The 13,586-nt window shown below is 49.6% G+C and overlaps 1 protein-coding gene across 4 annotated transcripts in view; it reads right to left on the bottom strand.

Annotated features, from left to right (window-relative positions):
• The window catches only part of SEC14L1 (SEC14 like lipid binding 1), a 47,867-nt gene that overhangs the window by 31,863 nt on the left and 2,418 nt on the right, over positions 1 to 13,586 (bottom strand). The window lies entirely within an intron of this gene.

The raw sequence follows: 13,586 nt of genomic DNA, 5'->3' as shown, positions 1-13,586 counted from the left end.
TAAAACAACAACAAAAAAAGGAATCTGTTTAGCAGGCCCTGACAGAGAACAAGTACAATATTCGAAAGCTGGCCACTGACCCATGCTGCACACAAACTTCTCAGAGAGTACAAAGGGACCGATGCTAGGTAAGGGCCCTGCCACCCAACAGCCCACGCCCCAACGCGACGATCCGCAAAAACAGAAAGGGGCCCTTCCCCATGAGAAGCTGTAAAAACTGGATTTTTCGTTTGACATTTCTCTTTCCTACTGTACTTTAAAACGCACCCTGAAAATCCATGTGTTCACCAGACTAAAATGATAATTATATCCCCACGGCCCTAAAAGCGCAAGATGTACATCTCACGAAGCTTAGTTGGAAACCAATTATTCTATGTTTATAATTAGCCAACTAAAAAAAGAACTAGATGTAAATACTATCACAGAGCTCTCCTTCCTTCTAGAAGGAAAAGAAAAAGAAGATAAAGGGAGAAATAATTTTATTTCAAGTTAGGCAGTAAGAGTAAAATACTCTTTTCGTAATAGGAAGTAAATATAAGAAAAAGATGGAATTTATCGGGCACAGAACTCATTAATTAGCTAACGACACTACGCCTGGTTGCCTGGAGAGGACAATATGGTCCTGACGGTAAACGTGGCCGGGGCCAGAGGGGCGCTCGCTAAGCCGCCCGGGACCAGGGGTCCCCAGGGTTCCAGTTACCGGCGGCTCCACACGAGTGGCTTTACCATTTCCCACAGAATGAAGACACACAACGGACTTGGAAGGGAAAGGCGTGGGGTCAGAAAGCTAATCGCTGCCCCCCCCACCCCCGATAAACGTACCGGTTAGACAGTCTGCCATTCTCACAGCCCTGGGGGAGTCGCTACCACTCTGAGGACAAAAGGACCCCCGTTACCTGCACAGCTGTTTACCAGATATGTGACAGGCCCCGGCGCTGCGCCTCAGGCTGGCTGCTGTGAGCTCAGGGTCCCCAGCGGCCGACCACCAGGTGTCGGACTCAGCCACCCGACTGTCCTGCCCTCCATCGCTTCGGGAGTAAGGCGCAACCCGGGCGGTGCAGGCGGAGCCCTCGCAGCCCCGAGGGTCAAGGCCACGATGAGCAACCTGGGAGCCACCGAGGACGGAGCAGGGCAGAAGGTTTCCCGCTCCAGCAGGGACCCGGGCAGACGGGTCAGAGGGAGAGGGGCTGGGGGAGGGAACAGGGGGGACTGTAGAGCAAAGGCACAAACTTCCAAGTACAAGACAAATAAAGGACGGCAGGTGAGTACAGTCAACGGTCTGTGCTGTACATCTGAACGCTGCTGAGAGAGGAGATGTTAAAAGCTGTAAGACAAAACGTGCGACTGTGAGGCGATGGATGTTACACTTGTTGCTGCGACCGTTTCACGAGATGTACGTCTGTCAGGGCTTTGCACTGCACACCTTAAAGTAACACAACGTCACACGTCAATTACAGCTCGCTGAAGCTGGGGGGAAGAAGAGCTGCCCCCCAAAGTAAGTGTGACACTGGCACGGAAGCGCCCCATAAACGCGGCCCATTATTCTCAGACCTCCATGTGCTCCTTAGCGTTTCGCAAATCGGGGTTCACCAACGATCTCTGTCTGCCCACAGGGGCGCAGGCGACCGGGTCTCGGTGGTGGCCGGCTCGCCCGCTCGGGGCAGAGCCCTCGGCTCCGGGCCCAGCACAGCCGGGCGCCAGCAACATGCCCAGGAGACGACACCGCCGGAGGCCGACCCGGTCTCCGAATCGCTTCCTGACCCCGTGGCATCCAGACCCACCCCGCTCCCCGTGGACGGGACAGGCATCCTCAGAATAAATTGTTTCAAAAGCTTAAAATTTTTAAATCTAGAAACATGATACAGTTGCATTAGAAGACCTTTTACCAAGAAGTCTTTTTCTGTTTGTGATTCTCATGGTCACGTTTCTTTTTCCTTCGTGAAAAAGAAACGTGACCATGAGAATCACAAACAGAAAAAGACTTTTCCCTCCACTTTGCCACTGCAGGGTGACAAAGCACAGTCAAAATGTGTACACTGTGTTGATTTCCACAGATCTAAAGCGGACCCAGAAGCTGAAAACACTGACATCCCTGTTTTCTATTCTAACCCATCAAAACCCAGAAATAACCAGAAAGGATGGTCAGCACTGATTCACTGCAGAGAAAGGCCCGCTGACAGAGCTGAGCCGCCCAGCCCCTCGAGTGAAGCGCAGGTAAAGAAAGGGAACCTACCGCAAGAATGCTTACCCCTCGCCCCACCACCTCTCCGGCTGGGTTTCAAACAAAACCCAATTTAAGGACGGGCTGACCTGGATTAAATAAAGTACAACAAAATCTCTAACTCCAAGAAACTGCTTAGAAAGCTTGAGTAACGTACAAACTCTTTTAAAAAAGAGAAAAGTTTCCTTGGACCTTTAGTGTTTAGTTGTTTATTACAATGTTAGTTAAATACAAACAAATTGGGTAAAAACTCATACAATTATAAAACTGAAGCAACATACATTGCATGGGAAGGATGACAATTTGTTAAAGACGAATCCCTCCTTCAACAGGAGCAGGGACCCGATGGGAGGGCTCAGCTGCTTCCGCTGGCAGCCCCCCCCCCGCCCCCTCCCCCCCCCACTCCTCCACCCCGCCCCCACCCCCCCCTCCCCACCCCCCCCCACCCCCACGTGCTGCTGCTGGGTGACTCACCGTTCCCACCACTTTCTCTATTTAAATCTTTATTTGTACAGCTCCCTGCCTGAGAAGTAACTTAGCCTACACTTGGCTCAAACACCCCATTTACATATTAATGCCATCTCTATTCTTTTTGTATTTGCTTTTTTCAACCATTAAAACGGCATTATTTGTTGCCTCCAAAATAAGCATAAAAGTGAACCACATGCTGCCTGACAGCATTTAGCTATAAATATGACAGGCATCCAGTGAGCTCCACATGGTTATGTTTCCAATTGTCAAAGTAAAGGCATTAACCAATCCTCGTGGGAGAATTAAGGGATACTAGTAAAAAAAAAAAAAAAAAAAAAAGAGGTGTGCACATCTCTAAGTAGGTCTTCATGCTTAAGAAATCTTACTTCTGTCAATAAGACTTCAAGTTCAAATGTTTCACCGGCCACAATTTCTTAAAGCCCTAGGCAAACGAGAATGTCTGGAGTACTAGGAAAGGTTTCTCTTTTCGTTTTTTGTGTGCTTAATTTTGTATTTAAAGTGATCACTTGATTGACCCAAGATCCAATGGAATCCAAAACATGCCACAATTGTCCAAAACCATTCATAAGCCAGAAGATCTTTTGTCTAATAAAGAGCAAACTTTATGTGACGACAAAAACAGGAGTTCTGCATATTCCCCTTCAGGCTGAACTTGGCGGAGCACTGTTCACTTTCCAGAGAGTGAAAAATAAATCCACGGGCTTCGGAAAGGCACTGGGTGTTCCGGAGAACTGCAGCTGTCGGCTTTTACAGACGCCGTGTGTTTGCCCACATAAAAGAATGTAATGAGCTATAGAAACATTATCCGGCTTCGTGAACCAGAATAAAAATTCCATCATCGGGAGGCTAACGGGGGCTGGTTTAATCCATCAGCAAAATATCTACCAAGTACCACTCACTAAACGCCTGTGACACGAGGTGCACCTCACAGACCCAGGAGCATCCGATCCGCTCTGTCCTCTGCCAGTGCCTTTCCCGTGTGGCAGGAGGCCACCGTCTGACCTCGGCAGACCCCCACCGAGCTCGGCGCTCCTCACCTGATTTTAGATGCTATTCTTTGTTAAGAGACTAACAGCCATGGCAATCATGAGATGTAAATTAAAGGTGTATTTTGAATAGATGGAATAAAACACAGTGGTTCAATTCCTCAGGGAACTTATCTTTTGGGTCTGGAATCTATCGAATATAAAAGACCGAAAAACATACCTAAAGAGGCATGCAACTCTTTTTGGTTGACACTATAGTTAAAAACTAGATGTTAAAAACGTACAGTAAACATAATGGCCTGGAAGTGGAAGCAACCCAAGTGTCCACTGATGGATGAATAAATAAACAAAATGTGGTATATACATAAAATAACGGATTATTCAGCCTTAAAAAGGAAAGACGTTCTGACACGTGGTACGACACGGATGAACAGTGAAGACGTTATGCTAAGTGCAATAAGTGAGTCACAAAGGACAAATGTTGTATGATTCCTCGTATACAAGGCATAGTCACAGTTCTGCTCAGGGACATAGAGGAGGAAAGGGGGGTCCCCTCAGGCTGGGGGGCTGGGAGAAGGGGAGCGGGGAGTTAGTGTTCGATGGGTCCAGAGTTTCTGTTTGTGAAGATGAGAATGTTCTGGAGAAAGACGGGGTGACAGCTACACAACAACGTGAATGTGATGTTCATTAACACTGAACGGACACTTACAAATGATTAAAATGACAAATTTTATATATATTTTACCATAATAAAAAGAGAGTATAAATCTACTCCGCCTGATAATTTGGAAATAAAGTCATATACATAATTAAATTAAGACGAGTTCAACGAAGCACGTGCTGTATTTATAACTTTGACTAAATAAACTCAGGGACAGCGGTCCGGGGAAGCACGTGAAGCAAACCGCCTCCTTTTGGTAGACATTAGATCTTTGAAAGGAAGGATAACCTAACAGGGTCTCTACCCCACAGTCTGTTCAAGAATCTATTCCTCCCAAAACTTTTAAATTAACATGTTATACCTGAAACTACCTTCCTTTCTTCCCATCCCATTTGCTAAAAATTCAAATTAAGGAGAACTAAACCAGTGGGTCTCAAACCTGAACCGACATCGGAATCCCCTGCCAGGCCTGTGGGACCACACACTCCTGGGCCCGCCCCAGAAATTCTGAGAACTGGAATTTAGAATTGTTAGAGTTTATGTTCTGAACCATCTTTGTGTTAAAAAAAGTAAAATAAAGTTGATAGATGTTTGGGGAAGAGCTTTCTAAATATAAATAGCATAAATCCTGCAATACAACCAACAAATCTCTTAATTTACTTCTTAAAATATGTACCTTGTAGGTTTTAGTTCTGGATCTGGCTTTTAAAACATATACAGGCATTAAACTAGGAAAAAGAAAAGAAATACATGTGTTTTATGATCAGGACTACCTAATGTTAGGAAGAATAACTTATTCATTAAAAAAAAGTCATGTAATAACCAGCCTCTCAGGTATAAATCTGTAGAGATCACAAAAAAAAAAACAAGAACAAAAAACACCATTCTATCAGAGTCAAGAATTTTTAAGTGATTTTTATGTACTGTAGAGGAACCATAAAAATTAAAAATTTAAATCCCAGGTATTCATTACTATCGGAGAAAAACCACTCAAAACACCCACTGATACATAAACCAGGACACATTTTTCAGTCAACTACAGTAATTATAAGCTTCAGTTCACTGAATTGAACTCTATTCACAAAACATGATTTGTATCAGATTCTTTCCAACCACGTTTTAACAAGCAGCAAATATCTCCAACCAAAAGGTCATGTTCCGTGTGCTCTTCTGTCAAAATTTTCATTACCAAAGGCAGAAGTAACAGGAAACACATGCGCACATTCCAAGACTCACCTCTTCTGTACACGAATCTGTTTCTGAGGGCTTACTATGTGCTCAGGATAAAGAGCAGATGGTTTGCTTCCCGCCCTCAGGATGCTCGGAGGACAGGTCAACAAGCACAGCAACTATGACGAGGCAGAGTGACCAGTGAGGTGACAGTGAGCTGTCAGAGCACAGACAGGGAATTCAGACTGAGGGAATGGAGTCTGGCCGGCCCGGGGCAGGCAGGTGAGGAGGGGGACGGGCGTCCAGGGCAGCTGGCATCAAGGCAGAGGAGCCCAGGGAGACGGCCGCACACTGCGGGAGGGGGGCATGGGGGGCGCTGCGTGCGGAGCAAGGCGGCGGAGACCGGGAGGGTGCAGATGGGGACGGCTCTAGGGACCAAGCTAGAGGGTCCGAACTTCGTCCTGACGGTGAGGTGCAGCCCCTTTAGAATCGAAACCAGCAAGTGGCACACTCGTCTTTACAATGCAGAGATGGCAGTGGCTGAGAGGGAGGACGGGTGGGCGGGGCGGGGCAGGGAGCCAGGGTCCAGAGGCGGCTGCGGGGACGGGGAGTGGTGAGCGGTCGCCTGGGGCAGCAACGCGGACAGGGGCAGATGCAGGGGCAACCCCGGAGGTGTCGTGGGCAGTGAGGGTCTGGCCAACCCTGAGGCCAAGGGTGCAGGCGGGACGGCCGCCAGCCGCGAGGCTTCCGATCGGAGCGCAGGGCGCACGGTGGCGCCGCCGGCCAGAGGCAGCAGCCCAGGGAAAAGGGAGAGCTTCCGAGCAGCATTTGATGGGTCTGGGCGGGTGTTCGTTTTCCGCCGGGCATGTTCTGTGCAGGCAGGCGGGGCGCACCTGCTCCAGGTGCGCAAATCCGCCCCCCAACCGTCGGATGGCGGCGACCGAGCAGAGCCGGCTGGGGGCCCGACGAGGAGGCCAAACGTAAGGCCTGGAGGTCTCCGGCTGACACAGGGACAGCCGAAGCGCCGTCAATGAGACCGCCAGGGGGAGGCGTCAGGGGAGACAGAGCCGGATGTTTCTGAAACAGCATTAACCGCTACTGAGTAAAATGCCTACAATGGCCGGAAAACACAGATATTCAGGTGGAAGTCCCAAAACTGCAAACCCAGTGGCCACTGGAGGAAGAGTCCACCTGCCCCCAACGAGGCAAGGAACTAGGTAGAGAAGAGCGAGAGGGACCAGAGGGGAGGCCCCGAGACCTGAGAGGGAAAGGGCCGCCACGCAGCCACCTAACCGAACATGCCGGCGCCGGCGCCAGTGCCGACGGCTCCCGGAGCACTGGGACCACTCGGCGCGACGCCACGCAGGGGAGATCGGAGACAGACGGCGGGCTTCTGGATGGAAGAGGGCTCCGCACGCGGCGAGGTACACGGAGCGATCACCTTGTGCAGAGGGACAGCTACACGTACATAATAATGACTTTTCTAAAAACCGCTAGTATTGCTAACATTGAATTGTATCTCTGAAGAGAATTATAATGCGACACGTACATTCTGTTACATGTAAAGTTATCCACTAGAAGCACACAAAACTGTCTGTCTCACGTTTGTATAGGTCAAAAAATCAAGAAAGAAGAATCAGTTAAAACAGGAGCCAACAAACGCCCCCCCCCCCCCCACTGAACTTCTCTGTGGACGCCCCCCAGCCGGCCCGATGTCCCCATCCGGGGCTCTGAGGAAAGCAGCACAGACACAGGGCTGGCTGAGCACGGCCGGCCACCTCAGACCACGGCCGGCCCAGCCCCCTCGCCGCCCTCGGGCCAGACCTCGCCGCTGCCTGCGCCAGACAGAAGCCCACTTAACCGGACCCGCCAAAAAACTCACTCCTTTTAAATGCTTCTGTATGAAATATCAGGACCAATAAAGTGGGTTAAAAAGAACTATAAATAGAGAGACCCAGTTTAATGTGGAAAAAAATATTTTGCACCTTATTTGCAACTCAAAATCGCGCAGGCCGAGCCCGGGGATGGAAGGGCAGCAGCCGGCGCTAACCAGTGGCCGCCACCAGCAACGCTCACGCAGGGCCCCAGACAGCGGCCAGACGGCGGCCGCGCCGAGGGAGCGAGGCCCAGGGAGCGAGGCCCGCGCGCCTCCCCGCGCCCGCGCCCTGCAGCGGCACGAGGAGAGGGGAACTGAGCAGAACGAATGACCCAGTTCCCGTAACAGAGCGATGGCGTGGAAGGAAACACAGGGGAGGCGGGGGGCGCAGACGCCGCCACCGCTAGAATGCACGTGACTCGTGAAATGACAGCGTTACAGACAGAAGTCTGAACGGGGATTTGGTATCAGATGACGTCGGAAAATTATCAGTGCTTTTGTTAGGTGCGAAAATGCCACGGTGGTTACCTTTAAAAAAGAAAAGGGCCCTTACTGGTTAGAGATGCATGCTGAAGTATTCACCAGTTAGTAACAAGACGCTGAAATCTGCTTTGCATACGGGGGGCGGGACGCGGGGGAGAACGGCCAGAACGGTCGTCGAGTGCTGACACTGCCGGAGCCGGGTGGACGAGCGGCCGTCCGCGGCCTCTTCTCTCCGCCTGGGTCTGCTCGGGACGTTCCTCAGTGTGACGTTTGGTGTTTTACTTTTTGTTTTTGTTTTTGTTTTACAAGAACAAGTAAATCAAAGATGAATCGGATCCTGCTTTATTTCTCCTCGAAACACTTCCCACTGAAACAGTCTTCGCCCTGGCACCCTGAAAATAATTCGAATGCATGACGTGTTGGGAGTGGGTGTGAGAGAAGCGGAGGGCCTGCTCCACGCGGGGCGGCCTGCAGGGAAAGTGGACTATTCCTGACTGTCCGCTTGCACAACTTAGTCTGACTTTCTACACCCCAGCTTTTATCAAATGCAATAGGACTCACGCGATGGCATTCGAAACCTTCATAAATGAGACTAGTAGACTCTCCCCGACCCCACTGAAAACTGATCAGGATCTTTAAAATATCAGGGACCCTGGATCATTTACCTACACATACACTGATTCACGTCACCTCGGACGTGGCGGTGGGGAAAGGGCCGGACCCTGGAGAGGGAGCGGAAGACGGGGTGGGGTGGGGGGCGTGACTGACCAGGCCCTGGCTTTCCCGCCTCCAGCCCTGTGGTCCGTTTAATTCCCCCACATCCTCACAACGGCCTCATCCTAGCAACCAGCCCAGTTACTGGGGCCAGAGCTGGTCTGAGGCAGGACCCAGAGCTGCACCTAGTCCCACAGAAAATCTCTCTTCCTGTGACCCTCTGATCCAGGTGAAGACGTGATACAACTGAGAGGAAAGGGACTAAAAGAAGAGGATGAAACAAATGAAAACGAAACAAGAGGAGGGCGCAAGCACGTTTCTCTGTGGCGGCCACTTAACCGACACGTGCGCGCTGGCGAACGGGTATTTTGGTTACGCAGCCTACAAAAGCACATCGTGTGTTTGTCAACAGGATTTTGTCTAATTTACAAAGATGCGAAAAACCACTGCCCACTGTGTCACGGAGGGCTCTGCTCCTGAGGGAGGTGCTGGTTAACGAAGGGTCACGGCGCGCTCCTCCTTCCATGCAGAAAACACGACAGTCACACGCGGATCCGAGGTTCCATCAAACCCCCTCCCAAGTCCTCACACCCGGGCCCGTGAGCACGGACAGACAGACAGACGCCAGCAGATCGACACCTCCCAGTGTCTACTCTGTCCTCGGCACCAGTGCCTGAGGGAACAAGAGCTATGACAGAGTCGCTGCCCTTGAGGAAGCCACAGGACAGCCGGCAAGCATCGCCTGGGAATCTTCCAGAACAAAAGAAACTAAGGACAGGGACAGCGCCCCACACTGACCCCCTACGGAGTCGGAGGAGAGGGGAGCAGGGGCAGCATCTTAGAGGCGCCAGGGAAGTGGCTGGGTCGGTGAGGAGCAGGAGGGGAGGGCGGGGAAAGACGCTGTGAGCAACAAACCCGGACGGCAGGGTAGACTGAAACGCTCCTGCTGGGAAGTTTGCATAATACACGAAATAAAGTTACACAGAGAGGGTAGGACCTGAAGGGCTGAGAACAAAGCCGTTCACAGCAGTCCGGAATTGCGTAACAGATAATGTCACTTAAACAGAGAGAGAACTGACGACTGGAAACACCGTCTGGCCGTGGAATGCGCGGTGACCTAAAGGGATGAAAGATGTGAGTTAAGAACATAACAAGAGAACTCGGGTCTCTCTCCGGAGGCGAGGGCTTCGGCTGGGCTGATGACGGTGCTGGGAGAGGAAAGGGCAGAACTGCGACTCGAAGGCGCAGTCCGGACGCTGTGTCTGCTCGGCACACAGACAGCGGAGGGGCTGCCGGGCGTCTGGGGGTGAAGAGAGGGAGAACATGGGACGATCTGCTGGGAGAATGGAAAAGCCACGGAGAAACGGGACTGGGCAAGGTCTTGCCTTGTGGGATGTGACGGAGAGCTGCGGAGCCTCCCCTGCCACGGTCCGACTGGTCAAAGCGCCAGCCGGCGGTCCTCCCCTCCGGCCGGCGGTCCTCCCCCCCTCGTGGCCTGAGCAGAGGTCCGCTCCGGAGGGACCCTGCGCTCCTCCCGCACCCGACTCTCAGTCACGCGCCCTCTACCTTACGCTTCTGCTTCCTTCCACACCTCCTCTGTTTCCTTTACAGCATTTATTCAGGGGCCATTAACAGCAAGATGGGAAAAGCTGTACTTTAAAATGTTTAAGTTTTCGAATTTGTGTTTTACCTTACAAACTTCAAAATGAAACACTATCCCAAGCGTCCCCTCTGTGGGATCACATGACCAGCCTGTGCAGAGTGCGGGACCACAAATCCTTCAAGGCACAATCATTGGAATGTCCCTCACTGATTACATTCTCCTCCCTACAAAGTCAGGCAGAGTAGCCCCAGGAAATGCTTTTGGCTGACACTGAGAAGACATCTTCAAGGACAAGAACCTGCATAAAATATCCCAGATACACAAGGGTAGGGGCGGCGTGGGGGCGGGGAGGTCACAGTGTGGGGAGGTCACAGTGTGACACAAAGAACAGGGAGCTCAGGAGCCAGATCTCTCCATCTAACCTGCGGGAGCCTGGACTTCCCTGAGTCTCAGATTCCTCACCCCCAAAAGGGGGCTGAGCTGGCGCCGGCTCACCTCCCAGAAGCCCCAGCATCCGTCCTGAGTCTGCCTTGATATCGACCGCCCTTAAAATGCCCCAGGTGACTGCTGAGAAACCTCCACTTCGGTTCGGCTTGTTTACTATTGCTTCATTCAAGTGAATTAATGAGAATATGAACATGACTTCTTAATGCTATCAGCCTGCTGACCCCAAGACAAATGATAATTTTTTGAGAAAGGAATCACAATGCAATTGACATATTCGATACCCACCATGTTGACCTATTTACAGTGGGCTCTTTCTACTAAATTTTCTGGGGATACTAAATTATAAAAAACTCCCGGTTAAAACAAACAAGGGCATTAAGTTGGCTGAGGGGCCATTTCTCCAACTGTCCCCCTCACGGGAGCCCTGTAAGTCAGGACTTGGACACGCCTGTCAGTTCCGCAGGCCGGCCCCGGCCAACTCATCCTCTGTCCACTGCCGCATGCTGTGATTACTGAAGCACAATCACTTTTCGAGGTTCTCACAAATACTTCAGCTGAAGTTACCTACAACTTGTGTTCTCACTTTAACTGTGTGTCCCTTTCCTCATTGAGTGAACTGAAAAGAACCTCTTCAAAGTAACTCTATTAACTTTTTCCTCAATTAAAAAAAAGGCAAATTACTAAAAATTTTATGTCAACAATAACAGAAAAGTCACGAATGGCACCACACAAAAATCACTAGAGACTTAACTAACATTCTAGTTTCTAATTCTGGAAATAAAGAGGTAATGTACTTTGCTTTCAGATTAAAAAATATTTTTTAACAACTCAAAAGAAAATTACTACTGCCTCGAAACAAAAGCAATTTTAAAATGAGCTAATTTTAAAAAACTGGAGGTGGTTCTGAATTTGAATTTCAAATTCTTCTGTAAATCCATGCATAATACTGGCAGGGCAAACTACCATTTTGAAAATAGTAAAGTATAAAACATAAGGAAGTTGAACTGTAGACAATCAAAACACTTCTTTGTTAAATCTAGTATTTGCAGAGAGACCCACGCCCCTTTCCTCAAACTACCAGAGTTGCGTCAAGCTTTTAAAATTGGCGTTAACATTTTGGAAACTGTAACGTGCCAGTCTCGGTGCCTTCTCCGCCCCCATCCTGGCTGCCTTCCTGTTCCCACCGCCAGGCAAATAGTGCACAGCTTGGCCTGTCACCTGTATTCTAGGTCCAGGGGAAAGATGACCAGATCAAGTCTGTCTCCAGAATCTGAACTAGGAAGTGTGACAAGAATTGGTCGCTTAGAAACTGAAAGAACACAATAAGAAAGGCCGCAAAGTTGAACTGGGGCCAGCAGGAAAAGCACTTGAGCTGACACCACAGGGGACAGAAAACTAAGAGTGAACAAAGGAGTCAGCAGGGGGCGGGGGGGGGCTGTGGCACGCGGAGGAAGGCCAGGCCCACCGGCTGAAGTTCCCAGGGTAACTGCGGCCCAAGCCCCCGGCACTGCCAGGAGCCACCCTCGTGCAGCCCGGCTGTCCCCTTGGCATTCAGGGACGGCTGCGCTGCTCCTAGCACCATGCGAGTTCCCAAACAAGGCTCCTTCTCGAACTCGCTGGCGCGGGCCTCTGCCCTGCACAGCCAGCAGCCAGGCCAGGGCACGGAGCGCGCAAACAGGAAGCCGCCTTTCGATAAGCCACTAACATAAAGCACTGAATGAACAGCCCTAGTATTCGAGGGGAACGCAGAACTACACAAAACCGCACACCTGACGGAGAAGGGGAAACACGGGCCCACTCTGGGGTGACATATGGAAACCATGGGTCCTGTTAGACTTCCACGAATAAAGGGATGAAAGTCTTAATTTTCCTTATTTACCTGAAGAGTTTGGCTGAAAATAAGTGTACCTCGATAGAGGTGTGCGTCGCTCTTCTGTCAAAACTGACCCAACTGTATACCTACTATGTGACTATTTCACTCTATGTAAACTTAATCACGATTTTAAAAAAACGAACTCCCTAAATCTAAACTGTTCCCTTGAGAGAAGTTGAGTTTTTGCTTTGTTTTTCAAAACTAGATTGATCACAAATAATGCAGAGGAGAAATCCGATGCGAAAACTCCTGAGTTCCGATTTATATACAGAACAGAAACAGAAGCCATTCATCCATGGTGCTCGAAGTCAACGGTAGTGGCTGACTCTGAGGGGGGTGGGAGGCCCAAAGTGCGACTTCTTACTGGGCTAGGTATGTTCTGGTTCCAGATCTTGGTTCAGTCTGACATTTTCATCACGGTGTCTGTACATGACAGAAACCATTTTTTGTATGTATGTTATACCTTAAAAGTAACACAAAAGAGAAGGGAAGAGAAAGAATACCCTACAGTAATCCAAAAGTGATTGGAAATGGGTTCGTTTTGTTTTGCATCTAGGAAAACACTTATTTTCAGCCAAACTCTTCAGGCAAATAACAAAGAAAATTAAGACTTTTATTACTCCATTCGTGGAATTCTAACGGGACTCAAGATTTCGATGGGGGGGGGGGGCTCAGGCAGCAGAGTCATTAGAAAAATGTTTATTAAGCTCCGACCTAAGCACTCAGTCTAGTAAAGTGAACTCACCCATAACTAGAGGCCTCTTCCTAACGAGCAGCAGAGGGAAAAAATCGCCCTCCACATCCTTTTTCTACTTTTACAAACAAAAAAGAGCAAAACCCAGAGGAAGAAATACTTAGAATCCCACTTCTCTGTTTTCAAAGGGAGAATTAACAAATTCATACATTACACTGAGGCCCATTTTAAAAAAAAAAAAACAAACATGCAGATTTTCAGAGGCTTGGGGTTCAAAAACATTTCACAAAATCTAGATAGGGTTCATAAGCATAAAACAACAGTATAAGTACAAATGGAGCAATGGAGACAAAGAATGAAATAAAC

This window comes from Rousettus aegyptiacus, unplaced genomic scaffold (genome assembly GCF_014176215.1).
Source record: "Rousettus aegyptiacus isolate mRouAeg1 unplaced genomic scaffold, mRouAeg1.p scaffold_m13_p_6, whole genome shotgun sequence".
Classification (NCBI taxonomy): domain Eukaryota; kingdom Metazoa; phylum Chordata; class Mammalia; order Chiroptera; family Pteropodidae; genus Rousettus; species Rousettus aegyptiacus.
Note: the sequence above shows the minus strand (reverse complement) of the source record. Positions and strands in the feature narration are given on the sequence as shown.